The sequence below is a fragment of the Suricata suricatta genome, chromosome 8 (genome assembly GCF_006229205.1).
Source record: "Suricata suricatta isolate VVHF042 chromosome 8, meerkat_22Aug2017_6uvM2_HiC, whole genome shotgun sequence".
In the NCBI taxonomy this organism is placed as follows: Eukaryota; Metazoa; Chordata; class Mammalia; order Carnivora; family Herpestidae; genus Suricata; species Suricata suricatta.
Window position 1 is genome coordinate 136,421,391 of NC_043707.1, and position 14,761 is coordinate 136,436,151.

Consider the following 14,761-nt stretch of genomic DNA (forward strand, 5'->3'; position numbering starts at 1 on the left):
TGCCAGGCCCCCAAGGACCAAATCTGAGGCTTTGTACAGCTTATGAGCTAAAATTGACATGTTTAAATAGTGAAAAACAAATCAAAACAAAACTAGTCTCTCACGAAACGCAAAAGTACATAAAGTTCAAATTTCGGAGTCCATAAATAAAGTGTTATGGGAACATTCGGCTACACTCAGGTGGCTTTTGCATTATAACAGCAGAGTTGAGTCGTTGTGACAAGAGATTGGATGGCCCACAAAACCTGAAATATTTAACATCTGACCCTTGATAGGGTCAGGGTCAAGGTCAGAGCATTCATCTCTCTGTTGCTTCTTTCTCTCATCTTCTGCCGGCCTCCCCACCTCACTCCTGGGCACCGTCTCTCAGAAGCATCCATTCCATCCATTTCCTTGTTTTTTTTTTTTAAATCATTGCTCATATATTTATGTACCCCAAAATGAAGTTATTTAGTTTTGCCAGTTTTTTGGTTTTATGAAATGGTATTGTGCTGTATGTGACTTGCTTTAATCACTCAGAATTCTATTTATAAGATTCATTCACATAACTATGTGTCGCTAGAATGCGTTCATTTTAATGACTGTATAATTTGCAAATACGCCATACTTTATCAATGTGTTCTGAACCAAAAGACATTTGAGTTGTTTCCAGGGTTTTTTTTTGTTTTGTTTTGTTTTTTTGCGATTAGAGACAAGGTTGGTCTGAACGTTTTTTAATGTGTGTCTTGTGCAAGAGGGTCTCTAGGGAAACTTCCTCAGGAGAAATTTCTGACCCTTCGGGCATAGGAACGTTCAACTTGATGAGCTGAGTTATGCAGAAATCACAAATGTGGCTCCCTGCCTCCCCAGCACACAATCCTCATGGACTTTGACAAAACAGCAGACACATTTCTTGCTATCATTACGTGGCCGTGGCAGGTTGGTGGTGGCTCTGTCCCACATTATTTCACTCGGATTTAGGTGGGGGAGGAGCCTGGAACACTGGCCTCACCAGGGCGAAGGGGCGCCTGCCGCTTGGCTCAGAGTCTAACCCGCAGAGCAGGTCACGCGGTGAGGCCGTGCAGCACACAGGACAGAAAGCCTCATCTTTGTGCCGGGAGGACCAGAAAATACGTCTGAAGAATACAGTTCAGCTGCTGTGCTCAGTGCTTCTCGGAGCCGTGGTTCTAAGTCATGGTCTTGTTGGCCTCACGGAATCCCCTCCTGCTGCCCTCTGGGATTGGCGGACTCCTGAGCTGGCCCGTCTAGTGGGACGAAGAGGGCACTCCCGCTGCCGTCTTATTTTGCATTTCCTGAATTACTAACGAGCATCTCATCACATGTTTTTATATCATTTGTTTCTTTATTTTTAAATTTTTTTTAATGTTTTTTATTTATTTTTAATACAGAGAGAGACAGAGCATGAAAGGGGGAGGGTCAGAGAGAGAGGGAGATACAGAATCAGAAGCAGGCTCCAGGCTCTGAGCTAGCTGTCAGCACAGAGCCCGACGCGGGGCTCGAACCCACGAACGTGAGATCTGACCTGAGCCGAAGCCAGAGGCTTAACCGACTGAGCCCCCCAGGCGCCCCTCATTTGTTTCTTTTTGTGAAATGCTTGCTCATGTTTTTTGCTCATTTCCAAAAACTTGGTTGTCTTTTTTTTTTTTAAAGGATATTCTTTATTTATGAGAGAGAGAGAAAGAGAGAGACTGCATGAGCAGGGGAGGGTCAGAGAGAGGGGGAGACACAGAATCCCAAGACAGGCTCCAGGTTCTGAGCTGTCAACACAGAGCCCGACGTGGGGCTCGAACCCATGAACCGTGAGATTATGACCTGAGCTGGAACCAAGAGTCAGACGCTTAACCGACTGAGCCATCCAGGTGCACCCATACTTATATTTTTATTTGTTATTATCTTTAAATAGTCTCCATGCCAACACGGGGCTCAAACTCACAACCTGGAGATCGAGAGTTGGATGCTCTATCAACCGAGTCAGCCAGGCGCCCCTTGCGTTTGCTTTTTACATGGTTTGTTTATTGCTGGAGAATCAAGATATAATTGATTTATTTATATCAGTTTATAGCCAGCCTCCTTGCTGATCCTCCTTTTTTTGAAAATATTTATCTTGAGAGAGGGAGCTCGATCAGGGAGGGACAGAGAGGGAGAGAAAGAAAGAGAGACAGAGAGAGAGAGAGAATCCTCGCTGAGGAACGTGGACCCTGACACAGGGCTCCGTCTCATGAGTGTGGGATCATGACCGGAGCCAAAATCAGGAGTCAGATGACCAGCCCACTGAGCCACCCAGGCGCCTCTTAAGCCCTTATTTCTGATAGTACAGATGTAGATTTGGGGGCTTTCTCTACAGACCATTGTGTTATTCACTCTAATAATAGTTTCTTCCTTGTCTGGTCCTTTGTCTTTTGTCTTTTCTGCTTGACTTAGGGTTAGTCCTGTAGTACAAAGTAATAGTCTTTTCCATCTTATCTAGAGGGGATATTTCCAGGGGATTTCTTGATAAATGTGATTGGTCAGGCTAAGTTCCCTCTGCTCCTGGTTTCTGCAGACATTTATTTTTGTTTTTAAATCCTGAATGCATGTTGAATTTTACCAAATGACTTTTCTTGGGGGAGGAAAAAATAATTTGCCGACAACTCAGCCAGGGTGCTGTCATCTGTGATTCGGGTCTGACCTTCAGCCACATTCCAAGAAAATTAGTCTGAAGGAAATTTAATGTCAGAATAGGTATTCCTGTTTTCTTTTCTTCTTTAAAGGATGCATTTTTAAAACTACTTGGTAGATGATATGCTTATATGTGCTCAGGAAAAATGTGTTATTTAAATGTGTTTTTAAAAAAAATTTTTTTTGAGAGAGAGAGAGAGACAAAGCGTGAGCAGGGGGAAGGGCAGAGAGAAGGAGACACAGAATCCGAAGCAGGCTCCAGGCTCTGAGCTGTCAGCACAGAGCCTGACATGGGGCTCGAACCCACAAACCTGAGATCATGACCTGAGCTGAAGTCGGATGCTTAACCAACTGAGCCTCAAAAATATGTTATTTTAATTTAAATAGATGAAGTACCTTTATCTGCTTTTGAGTCTTGTGAATTGTCAAGGCCATTTCAGAACAAGGCTATAAATTAATATATATATTAATTTAATTAATATATTTATATAAATATAAACAAAGGTGTAAATTCTGATGTGGCTTCTCTTCCATTCTCCCCTTCGGACACCTGACATTTAATTTTCTCTCGGCCGTTACCCACATACTCAGAGGGATCAGGAGTGGCTTCCATCGTGGGTCACCCTGAATAACTCAACTAACTGCATCTCTCCCAGATTAGAAATGCAGAAAATCCACGCATTTTCATGCCTCACTGACATAGACTGTGTTTACTACACAGACTATATGATACTTCTAACATAGTAGCTTTTGATAAAATGTGTAAGACTTCAAAATGAAAACAATGGCAACTTGGAGAATGAGTCATTTTTTCCTTAAGTGGCAGTTAACAGAGAAGGGAAATCAAAACAGAATAATATGCTCTCCTTTGGGGGTTAATTTAGGAATTCAAGAGTTAAGTTTAGTAGAAATGAGTGTCCATCTTTATAAAAATAATGAGCATATTTAGGGACGGGCACGTTGGAAACAGGTTTCAAATACTTAAAAACAAGCCTAGGTTACTTCTGAAACAAATTTCTATTTTTTTCTCTGGTAGAAGGTGTCATTCTGATGGAAACTTCTGATATGAGGGGCATACGGTTGCTAAAATGATTGTCTCCCTTCTGTGGAGACCAGACCTTTCCATCTGTGGGTGGAATGTGCGCACGGACCTCAGGTCTGGTGCGTTACCTGCGGTCTGGGGCGTGGGGGTGGGGTGTGAGAATATTGGTCATTATTGATGTTTTAAAAAAAAGAGTCTATAATAAAACCCAAAGTTACCATTTTCACAGAAAAGAGGATACTTAGAAAAAGAGCTTATCTTTTATCTTATTTTCTTTTAAAGCTTATCTTTTAAAAACTTCATATTCCCATGGCAACATCGAACTGTTGTTCTTTGCGAACCATGGAAGAAGACTTTAGTGCCAACGTACATGAGGGGTTAGAGTTTGGGGCTTCTTGCTCCCAGAGACTGACATGACAGCCACTGAGTGCCGTGGGACTTCCCACAGGTGGCTCAGTGTTTATGCAGAGGGGCAAGGGAGGGAGACGGTGCCAGCCGGCCCCTTGTTCCCTAGAGAGGTGTCTCGTGAACACTGCCTCCCAGGGACACGCTCTGAGAAGAGCAAACGGCCTCTCCCACTGTGTGCCCCGAGCATTTGTGTGGGCCCACTATGTGCCCCGAGCATTTCCCAGATTGCTGTCTCCACGCTGTCTGACCCCAGGCTTGTTTGCCGGCCTCTCCCAGGAGCCGTGCGGGCCCCCTCCGAGCTCTGTCCCAGCCCTGCTGGTTGCAAGAACTCATGAAATTCAGTCCCCCAGCGTTTTCCAAGCCAGTGGCCTGGGGAAGGGTCTCCTTGTGGGTTCCCCTGTGCGCTTCTCTCTCTCACCTCTCCCCATGGCTCCTTCCCCTCCGCAGCACCCGAGGTCTGTGTGTCCCCCAAATCACATCCCCACACTTCGTACCTTCTTCATTGTGGCCTCCTCTCTCCCTTTAGTTGTGGAGTTTATTCTGCCCATCTTCAGGTTGATTTCTGGGGTATTTAGGAATATTTGGTGGTTCCCTAGCTGTGTTCTGGGATGAGGCAAGCCTAGGGTCCCCCTCCTCTGACGCCATCTTTCCCTCCCCTTCCTAAACTGTGTTCTCTTTTATTTTGGGAGATTCAAACAAGGTGATATACAGATGTTCAAGTCATGGGAGCTGGTGCCTGGTGACCCAGAGGACGGCCCAGAGCACAGGGGACAGGGATGACAGAAGATTCCAGTTTTATAGGAGGATGGGGCCAGATGAATGAAGATGGTGGCAGGCTCTTGGTCTTGATGGAGGGGAACAGGAGGGGGTCCTGCTATAAGGTCCCCTGGGGTCTTTTATGGGTGTGGGGGGTGCAGGGGAGGCTGGCGGATCGAAGAAGGGGACCTGCTTTGCTGGGGGTCCAGAACCCGGATGAGCCTCCGCCCTGCAGGGATGCAGGTCCAGTTATACTGGGGGCCCTGGAGGGTCAGGAGAGGTGGGGCAGACTGCCCCCAGGCTGAGTTTTTCAAGAAGGGAGTGACAGAAGATCAGAGGGACAAGGAAGTTGAAGATACAGGCAAGAGAGTGGCAAAAAGATTCCGTATTCATATTTCCTGTGTTAACTGTATACTTGTTGGAAAAGCCATTTTCATGCCTTATTCAATCCTCCTGAAGACAGGTTAACAAAAACACAGGGTGCTGGTAGGGCGCCGACAGCAGCGCCTTACAAAGCGACAAAGCAGGCGTCTCTGGGAAATGGGGCCTTAGCATTTCACGGGGACAGAGTTTCAGTTTTACAAGATGAAAAACCTGGCGGACTGCCGCTGGTGGCGCACAGTATGACTGTGCCTTGTGTGCATCACCTGTGCACTAAAAAATTTTTAAAAATGTTTATTTTTTTAATGTTTATTATTTTTGAGAGATAGGGGCAAAGAAGGGGCTACGGAGGATCTGAAGTGGGCTCCATGCTGACTGCAGGGAGCACGATGCGGGGCTCGAACTCACAAACCGTAAGAGCATGACCTGAGCCAAAGTTGGTTGCTCAATTGTCTGAACCACCCAGAAGCCCCAAAAAGGTTACTTATTTTGAAAGAGAGAGAGAGAGAGAGAATGCCAAGCAGTCTCCTCCCTGTCATCACAGAGCCTGGTGTGGGGCTCGACCTTATGACCCTGGGGTCATGACATGAGCCCAGGTCAAGAGTCAGGCACTCATCCGACTGAAACACCCAGGTGCCCCACCTTTCTTCTTTAATTACACAAATAACTTTTAGAGACAATTAAGAAATACTTGTAGATTTAAAAAATCATAAACCCACCATTTTCTCACCTGGCTTTGCGACAGAGGAAGGGTCTGTTGAAGATGGTCCACTCTGGACGCTGGGGTGTGGGTCAGGACGGCTTCCGGTCAGTGTTAGTGACAGAAGAAAAACTATCTTTTCATCTTTTCCGATTTTGCCTAAGGTAATCTATCTAAGTGTCGAATTAAAATTTTCTAGTCCTGGGGCGCCTGGGTGGCTCAGTCGATTAAGTGCTTGACTCTTTTTTTTTTTTTATTTTTCTTTGTCTTTATTTTATTTTGAGAGAGAGAGACAGAGAGACAGAGAGTGAGCAGGGGAGAGGCAGAGAGAGAGGGAGACAGAATTGGAAGCAGCTCCAGGCTCTGAGCTGTCAGCACAGAGCCCGATGCGGGGCTCGAATCCATGAACGTGAGATCATAACCTGAGCTGAAGCCAGACGCTCAACCGACTGAGCCTCCCAGACGCCCCAAGTGCCTGACTCTTGATTTGGGCTCAGGTCATGATCTCACGGTTCGTGAATTCGAGCCCCATGTCAGGTTCTGTGTGGGTGTGTGGAGCCTCCTAGGGATGCTCTCTCCCTCTCTCCCTCCCTCTCTCTCTCTCAAAAATAAATGGACAAACAAAAAAAAATTAAAAATCTCCAACCTCAATCAAAGAAAGGGAACTCAGCACTTCTCCTGCCTGTCCCTGGTGCATCACACTTCAGGGCAACCAAGTAGCGCCCCCGCCCCGGGGAGGGAAACTATGATACCAGAAAACAACAGGCCTGCAATGAAGTAATCAAGTCAGACAAAGATCATCAGAGAGGGAAACCGTCAGATAAAAGTGGGGACGGAACACAGGTAGATGCAAGCATCTGTGAGTACCTAGGTACGTACAGACACACAGACAGAGGAAGGCTGGCCGGACAGATGGCGTGGATGGAGCCTCCAATCCACACAGAAGAGGTTTCATGTTCACTGAGATTTCAAAGCTGAATTCACCATGTAGCCCCCTAGGCCCCGCCCCTCCTCCAGCAGCCTCTCTCTCTTGCTCAAGGAGGCAAACAGTCCTGGACGAGGAACGTGGGTGTCACCTGGACCCTGTCCCTCACCCTCGCCATCAGGCCGATTTACAACCTCAGGATTGTCTCCCTGCACAAACGGGACCCCATCACTGTGCCGCTCCCAGGGTGAAGTTCAAAAACCGCAGGTCACCATCCCGGCCAGCACGGAGCCGGTCTCGCATGGAATTGCCAGTTCTCCACACACACCAGGCTGTTTCATGAGTCTGGATTTGACCACAGGCTTTAACCCTCTGCTTAGAACACTCTGTCCGCCTCATAAATCCTGCACTTCCTTAAACATCTGCCAAAGCAGCCTCTGTGAGTCCGACCTCCCTCCACACAGCCCCCCTCCCCTGGCCTCCTGCGTCCCTCCATCCCTGGGCCTCCCGCAGTGTGCATATTGCCTGTGTCCATCCGTCAGTCCTCCTTACTTGGCTGTAAAGCCGCAGAGAGAGCATCTGTGGCTTCTCTGAATCCTCAGTTCCTATGGAGTATACAGTATGTGCTTAATAAATGCTCCCTGAATATATTGCATGTCACCTTTAAAACAGAGGCGGGGGAAGACCTTACATTTCATCTTCAGGAACACGACAAGGGAAAAAGAGATTTATCTGCCTAATTACGCTGTCAGTGATTCCTGACAATTTCCGGCAGGAAATTGGAGGTCAACTGTAATTCGATTAAGATTTTAAACAGATTTGCTTTTGCGGTTGCACTCCGATGTAAGATCCATTCTCTAAGGATCCTTTCAGGCGGTCAAGGAAGGAGAAGGCTCACGACCTGGGATTTCCAGCTTGCCCCATATAATCCACAACTGCCCAGTTAGAGGGCACACAGGACGTTCAAAAACATTCCAGATTCAAACAGTACAGAGGTTCCTCAAAAAGTTAAAAATAGAACTACCCTACAATCCAGTAATGGTACTGCTGGGTGTTTGCCCAAAGAGCACAAAAACTCTAATTCAAAGGGATTCATGCACCCATGTTTACGGCAGCATTAGAGCTGATAACTAAATCGTGGAAGAAGCCCAAGGGTCCTACGACTGATGAACGCAAAAGGAAGATGCGCAGGCGCGTGCTCTCCCGCTGGAATGTTACTCAGCCATCAAAAGGAATGAAATCTTGCCATTTGCAACAACATGGATGGAGCTAGAGAGTATGATGTAAATGAAGTCAGTCAGTCAGAGAAGGACAAATACCATGTGGTTTCACTCATGTGGAATCGAAGAAACACAACAAACAAGCAAAAATAAAAAAGAGAGAGAGACTGGGGTGCCTGGGTGGCTCAACTGGTTAAGCGTCTGCCTTTAGCTCAGGTCACGATCTTGCAGTCCGTGAGTTCGAGCCCGACATCAGGCTCTGTGCTGACAGCCCAGAGCCTGGACCCTGCTTTTTTTTTTTTTTTTTTTGGTCATTGGTTTTTTTTTTTTTTAATTTTTTAAATGTTTTATTTTTGATACAGAGAGAGACAAAGCATGAGAGGGGGAGAGGCAGAGAGAGAAGGAGACACAGAATCCGAAGCAGGCTCCAGGTTCTGAGCTAGCTGTCAGCACAGAGCTTGACGTGGGGCTCGAACCCACGAACGTGAGATCTGACCTGAGCCGAAGCCGGAGGCTCAACCGACTGAGCCACCCAGGCGCCCCCCCCCTTTTTTTTTAAATTTTAACATTTATTTATTTTTGAGAGAGCATGAGTGGGGGAGGAGCAGAGGGAAAAGAAAACAGAATCGGAAGCATGGAGCATGCTTTTGATTCCGATTCTGTGTCTCCTTCTTTTCTCTCTGCTCCTCTCCTGCTCCTGCTCTGTGTCTCCCTCTCAAAAATAAATAAACATTATAAAAGGGGACAGGTAAACCAAGAAACAGACTGTTTTAAAATTTTTTTTAAAGTTTATTTATTTGAGAGAGAGAGAGAGAGAGAGAGAGAGAGACAGAGACAGAGACAGAGAGGGAGAGAGAGAGAGCAAGTGGGCAGGGGAGGGAGACACAGAATCCGAAGCAGGCTCCAGGCTCCGAGCTGGCAGCACAGAGCCTGATGCCAGGCCTGAACTCATGGACCAAAAGATCACGACCTGGGCTGAAAGCAGATGCTTAACCCCCTGAGCCACTCAGGTGCCCCTTGATAGACCCTTAACTACACAGACCACACTGATGGTGGGGGAAGGGGCTGGGGGAGCGGCAGTAGGCGATGAGGACTAAGGCGGACACGTGATGACCACCACGTGATGCACAGAATCCGTGAATCCCTATCCTGCTCACGTGAAACTAATGTAACACTGTTACCTATACTGGAATTAAGATGAAAACTTAATTAAAAATTTAAAACAGCTCTTCCAGATTTTACTAATATCTCAAACACACCATTTCCAGCATGACTTGTAGAAGTTGATTTCGGAAGATTGCTTCCCGGCCCGAGGTCTGACTCAAAGGAGGCGCCAGGTGTCCAGGTGAACCGGCTCCAAATCCGGCCCTGGACGCTGCTCCCGGCTGCCTGTGGGCTCTCTCTTCCTTTCTAGAAGCGTGTCCTGCATGAGCTTTTCCCTTGTGCAACCTGATTTCTGACATCAGGGATGGTCAGAGGTCTGCTTCCTTTTGCCAACTTGCAATCACTGTTTCAGCTTCATCCAAAAAAGCTAACACTGGCCAACATATTTATTTATTATGCTCCTTAAATACCATGTGTAAAATACAAACTTATGTTAGAACCATAAAAACTAAAATATACTAAAGTCAATAATAAATAGATTCAAATAATTCAGAAACAAATTATTCTAAGGTCTGAATTTTAGAAACCGCAAAACTCTAAAATTCTAACTTTGGTAGTTGTGGGCAAAAAAACCCCTTTTACCTAATCTTCGTTATGAAAAGTACATCAAACGGGTAATAAAAAGCACATGAAGTTCACTTTTCTAATCCCAAATTTGAGCTACTAGTCAAGGAGAAACAAGCTAACTATGTGTTCCAAGCCCTTTGGCTCCTGCTCAGAATCTAAAAGCTTGTGGCTTCTTTGTTTGTTTCCTTTGCCCTCCTCCCTTCCTTCCCTCCTTCCTTCCTCCTTTCCTTTCCTCCCTCTGTCCCTTCTTCCCTCCCTCCCTCCTTCTCTCCTTCCCTCCGCTTTCCATTCCTCCTTCATCTCTCCTTTCCTCTTGCTCCCAGCAAGCCTGATACTCAAATGTAAATATAGTAACGCATGGGTGCAGGCCTTTACTCTTGCAAAATTTGATCTTTTAGATTTCATGAGAAGCCGTTAAGTCACAGAATATACTGCAAAGAACAGGAACCCTCTGCCACAAGAGGGCAGTAAACACACTCAGTGCAGACGGCTGGCCGGGGGATCAAAGGGCCAAGGAGCTGGCAGGCAGGGAACCCAGGGGCCATCACATTCCGGCCTCTCCTTCTGTGGATGGGAAGAAGGATGGCTTCGGAAGTTGGGCAACTTGTGTGAGGTGGTGGGGCTGGTTGCCAGAGTCTGTTCTCCTCAAAGGTTAACATGCCCCCAGATTAAAGAGAATGAAATAGGAGGTACCTAATTAGGGGTGCTGCTCCCCGGTAATTCAGTAGTCTGATGATTATGTACGACTCACCAGGAGACGGAAAGCATTTGCTCATGGACAGGAAATAAGAAACTCTTTCCTGCTTTAGGGTATTTGAATTTGCTGTTCCTTCTGCCTGGAATGCTTTCCCCTTCAGGCCTGTTGGCCTGGACCACTGCAGCTGCCTTCTAGCCGCCTGCCTCCTGACTGAGTTCCACACAGCATGCAAAGTAATCTACGGAGGATGGACCTTGGCCATGTAATCAGAGACTACTGTGAACAGTAAAGTCATCTGGGTTTGGGGCTTAATTTGATGACTTTTTCCCTCTATTTTAATAAGTCCATCAGAATTAAAATTTTTTTAATGTTTGGTGTGAGGTAGGGATCCCATCCCATTTCTTCTGCCTGGATAACCAACCTGTCCCCACTTATCTGCAATGTCACTCTTTTTTTTTTTTATCGTTTTTTAATTATTTAAAAATTTTTTTTAATGTTTTATTATTTTTTGATATAGGAGAGACAGAGCATGAGAGGGGAAGGGTCAGAGAGAGGAGGAGACACAGAACTGGAAGCAGGCTCCAGGCTCTGAGCTAGCTGTCAGCACAGAGCCTGACGCAGGGCTCGAACCCACGAACGTGAGATCTGACCTGAGACGAAGTCGGAGGCTTAACTGACTGAGCCACCCAGGCGCCCCTATTTATTTTTAAAAACAAAAATTAAAAAATAATTTTTTGAGACAGAGCATGAGAGTGGGAGGGGCAGAGAGACAGGGAGACACAGAATCTGAAGCAGACTTCAGGCTCTGAGCTGTCAGCACAGAGCCCAGTGCAGGGCTCAAACCTGTGAACATGAGATCATGACCTGAGCCAAAGTCAGAGGCTTAACTGACTGAGCCACCCAGGCGCCCTTCTGCAATGTCACTCTTGAAAACTCAAGTATCAGGGCCCCTGGGTGGCTCATTGGTCAAATGTCCTACCCTTGATTTTGGCTCAGGTCATGATCCCAGGGTCATGGGACTGAGCTCCAAGTTGGTCCCTGCTGAGCATGGAGCCTACTTAGGATTCTCTCCACCCCCCTGCCCCTTTCTCCCCTCACTCTCTCAAAAAAAAAAAAAAAAAAAACCCAAGACTCAAGTGTCTAATTATAGATGAAGTGAAAACACAGTTTTTGGGCTTTAATGCTGTAAGTTCCCCGGCTCAGCTCCTTGGGACATTGGGCTGCATTATTCGTTTTCAAGAGAATGTTTCTCTCTCATTCCATCCTCTCCTGAGTCAGCTAGTTATTATCAGGCATGATCCATGTCTTCCTTCCCTTCTCTTCCTTTTCCTTTCATGGAAGGATCTCCATAAACCTCATGACGATCAGTTTCCTTCTCTGGCTTTGTAAAACCTAACGCTCCTCTGGGACAGTCCCCGGATACGGGTCCACACACTTGTCATCTAGACTGGCTGGCTTCCGTCTGCACCTCCACCCCCTCTGAGCGGCTGTCCTGCTCATGCTGAGACAGCCCCGCACCCAGCACAGCACCGGGGCACACAGCAGGTGCCCAAGGGACTAGTTGCCGGTATAGACAAGAGAGAATGTTCCAGCAAAGTAAACCTGCAGAAGCCAGTGAACTTCAGCCCTTACCCCACCCTAAAGAATCCGGCCGAGTGGGACATCAGTTACCAAAAGAAGAAAATTTGCACCTAAACACATACACCTTTTTTTGGAATGAGGAAGAAAATAAAAGCAAGGATATAGTTTTGTAGATGTGATTGAGGTTTGGAGAAAGCGATATGGTTTCTTCATACATTCGTTGTTGAAGGTGGAACTTCGAAATGTTTGTTTCCTGCATTTTTGTTTCTTTCACCTTCCCAGCTATTTGAACATCCTTCTAAACAAATTTCAGAATTATGGAAAGGTTTTAGAAAAATGACTTTGGAAAGGTTGTCAGAAGAAAGATAATTGTTGGTCTGTAAGTTCTATCTTCTCTTTTTGCTTTGAGACCTATTTGCTCAGCAATACCCATAGAATTTGTTCTTTAGGTTAACTTATTTTCTGAGAGAGGGAAAGAGAGAGAGCGCACTCTGGAGGGGCAGAGAGAGAGAGAGGGAGGGAGGCAGAGAACTCCAAGCAGGAACCACACCGTCTGTGCAGAGCCTGATGTGGGGCTCGATCTCAAGAACTGTGAGATCATGACCTGAGCCGAAATCCAGAGTCGGATGCTTACTGACGGAGCCACCCGGAGGCCACAGGACTATTTCAACCATGGATGTGAGCTAAGTATTCTTTTACTCATTTGCCGCAGGTCGGATCTTGCTGCAACGGCACACCACCATGAAGTAGTTTAAACAGAAAGTGACAATTCATCCATTTCAGCCACCGCCCCACTTTCTGATGAAGTCAAGTTGTTACGAACAGACGAAGTTAGGCTGCTCGTGTCCACTGACGTAGGGTCTCGCCTGCATCACGGCTGATTCTCCGGCTCAGACGGCCACACCTCCCATGGGGTCAGCATCCTGCTCGGGCGCCCAGCTCCCCGATTCAGGGTCCCCCCACGTGCATTCCCGCCTCACAGGCAGGTGGGGCTTTGCAGGCACCGGGGGTCACCCAGGACGGGAACCGCCGGGGACGCTGTCCACTGAACATCTCACCAGAGCAAAATCACCTGCGCGGTCCTTGGACATCGCTTCTGGACTCACACAGGAAGAGTCAGCAGAATGGCACCAAACACCCCATTTTCCACACTGGCACTCAGTGATCGTCTTTAAGGGAGCTGTTTCCCGACAGGAGGAGAGGAGCCAAGATGGCGGAGAGGAAGGGAGCTCTGTAAACTTCGTCTGTCCCATCGATCGAACTGAGAAGGACATTGTTCTCATCTGCAAGAGCGGAAGGAGAAAATACGGACTCCAGAAGGAAGAGAACCTGAAGGATACCTGAGTGAGTGAGTGCGAACTGGGGAGATTGGAAAACAGGCCAGCCTGAGACGGGCACGGGAGGTGGGAGCCCCAGCCCAACACAGGGCAAGCGTGCGGAGCCCGAGAGACAAAGGGAAGAGACAGAGAGACTGAACACGCTCATAGTACTGTCTCTGGGGAAGAGGTAAAGAACGCTTAACTGCGCTTGGAGAGAGAAGCTCACTCCATAGATAACTGCTGGGTAGCCTAAATCCCGAACCCAGGTGGTGCGCAAGGGAAGGAACAGCTTCCAGCCCGGTGCCATCTTGGCGAGGAGTCAGCGACCGCTGCCAAGGCGGTGATAGGGGTGCTCACTTCGACCTCGGTTTTGGGAGTGGGAGCACGCACCTCATTTCCACGGCGCATCTTGCCCCCAGCATTGGCCCCACGAAACCTGAATCCCGGGTGCCAACAGGGAAATATTAGCCCCCACCTCTGCGTGATCCTGGCAGGGAATTGGCGGCGGTGGAGACCTGGGTGCGCGCACAGGCTACAGGAGCTCCCAGCTCATTTCCAGCAGCTTCCGGCGTCGCCTCAGGCAACAGCTGCGCACTCATTCCTCCCCCAACGCTCACACGATCCCCGCTGGGGGTTGGGTCTGAGATGGTGCGCACTTCACCTCCTGCTGCGCATCTCGCCTCAGGCAGGGTCAGCCGAAATCCCAGCCTGAGCCAAGACAAACTGGTTACTCCCTCTAAGAAGCCAGCAACCAAAACAAAAACACCATCTGTGGTAGCATAAAGAGTGCATGGACTGGAACTTTGAACCGAGGCAGGCCTGGAAAATACGACTCTGCTCAACCGCGGCAAAAGGAGATCGGACTCATTAGCGTGGCCTACAGTTCTTGTTCAACAGACTTGGTGTGCCGCCTGCCTAGCTAATCTCCGCAAACACCAAGGCGGAGCCTCTGAGAGCAGCCTCCAAGACCTACCACATCAAACCACGCCTTATCCACAAGAGGGAGCTGCTGTTTTTTTTAGGTGGCTTTTTTTTTTTTGCTTTTTTTATAAGTTTTTTCTTTTTTTTCTTCTTTTTTTTCTATTCGCCTTTTTCTGTATGTATTTTTAATTATTATTACTTTTTTTTACTTAAATTTTTTTAAATTTTTACTCCTTATTTTCCTTTCTCCTTTCTCCCCTTTTTTTTTTCTTACCTTCTTGCAATCCAGATATATTCTCCTATATCTCATCCCTACCTCTCCCCTCAACTGGTCATACACTTTTAGACTGTCCACTGTCCTTTATTGTCTCTGCCCCCCATTTTTTTTCCTTCTTTTTTTCTTTTTCTTTTTCTTTTCTTCT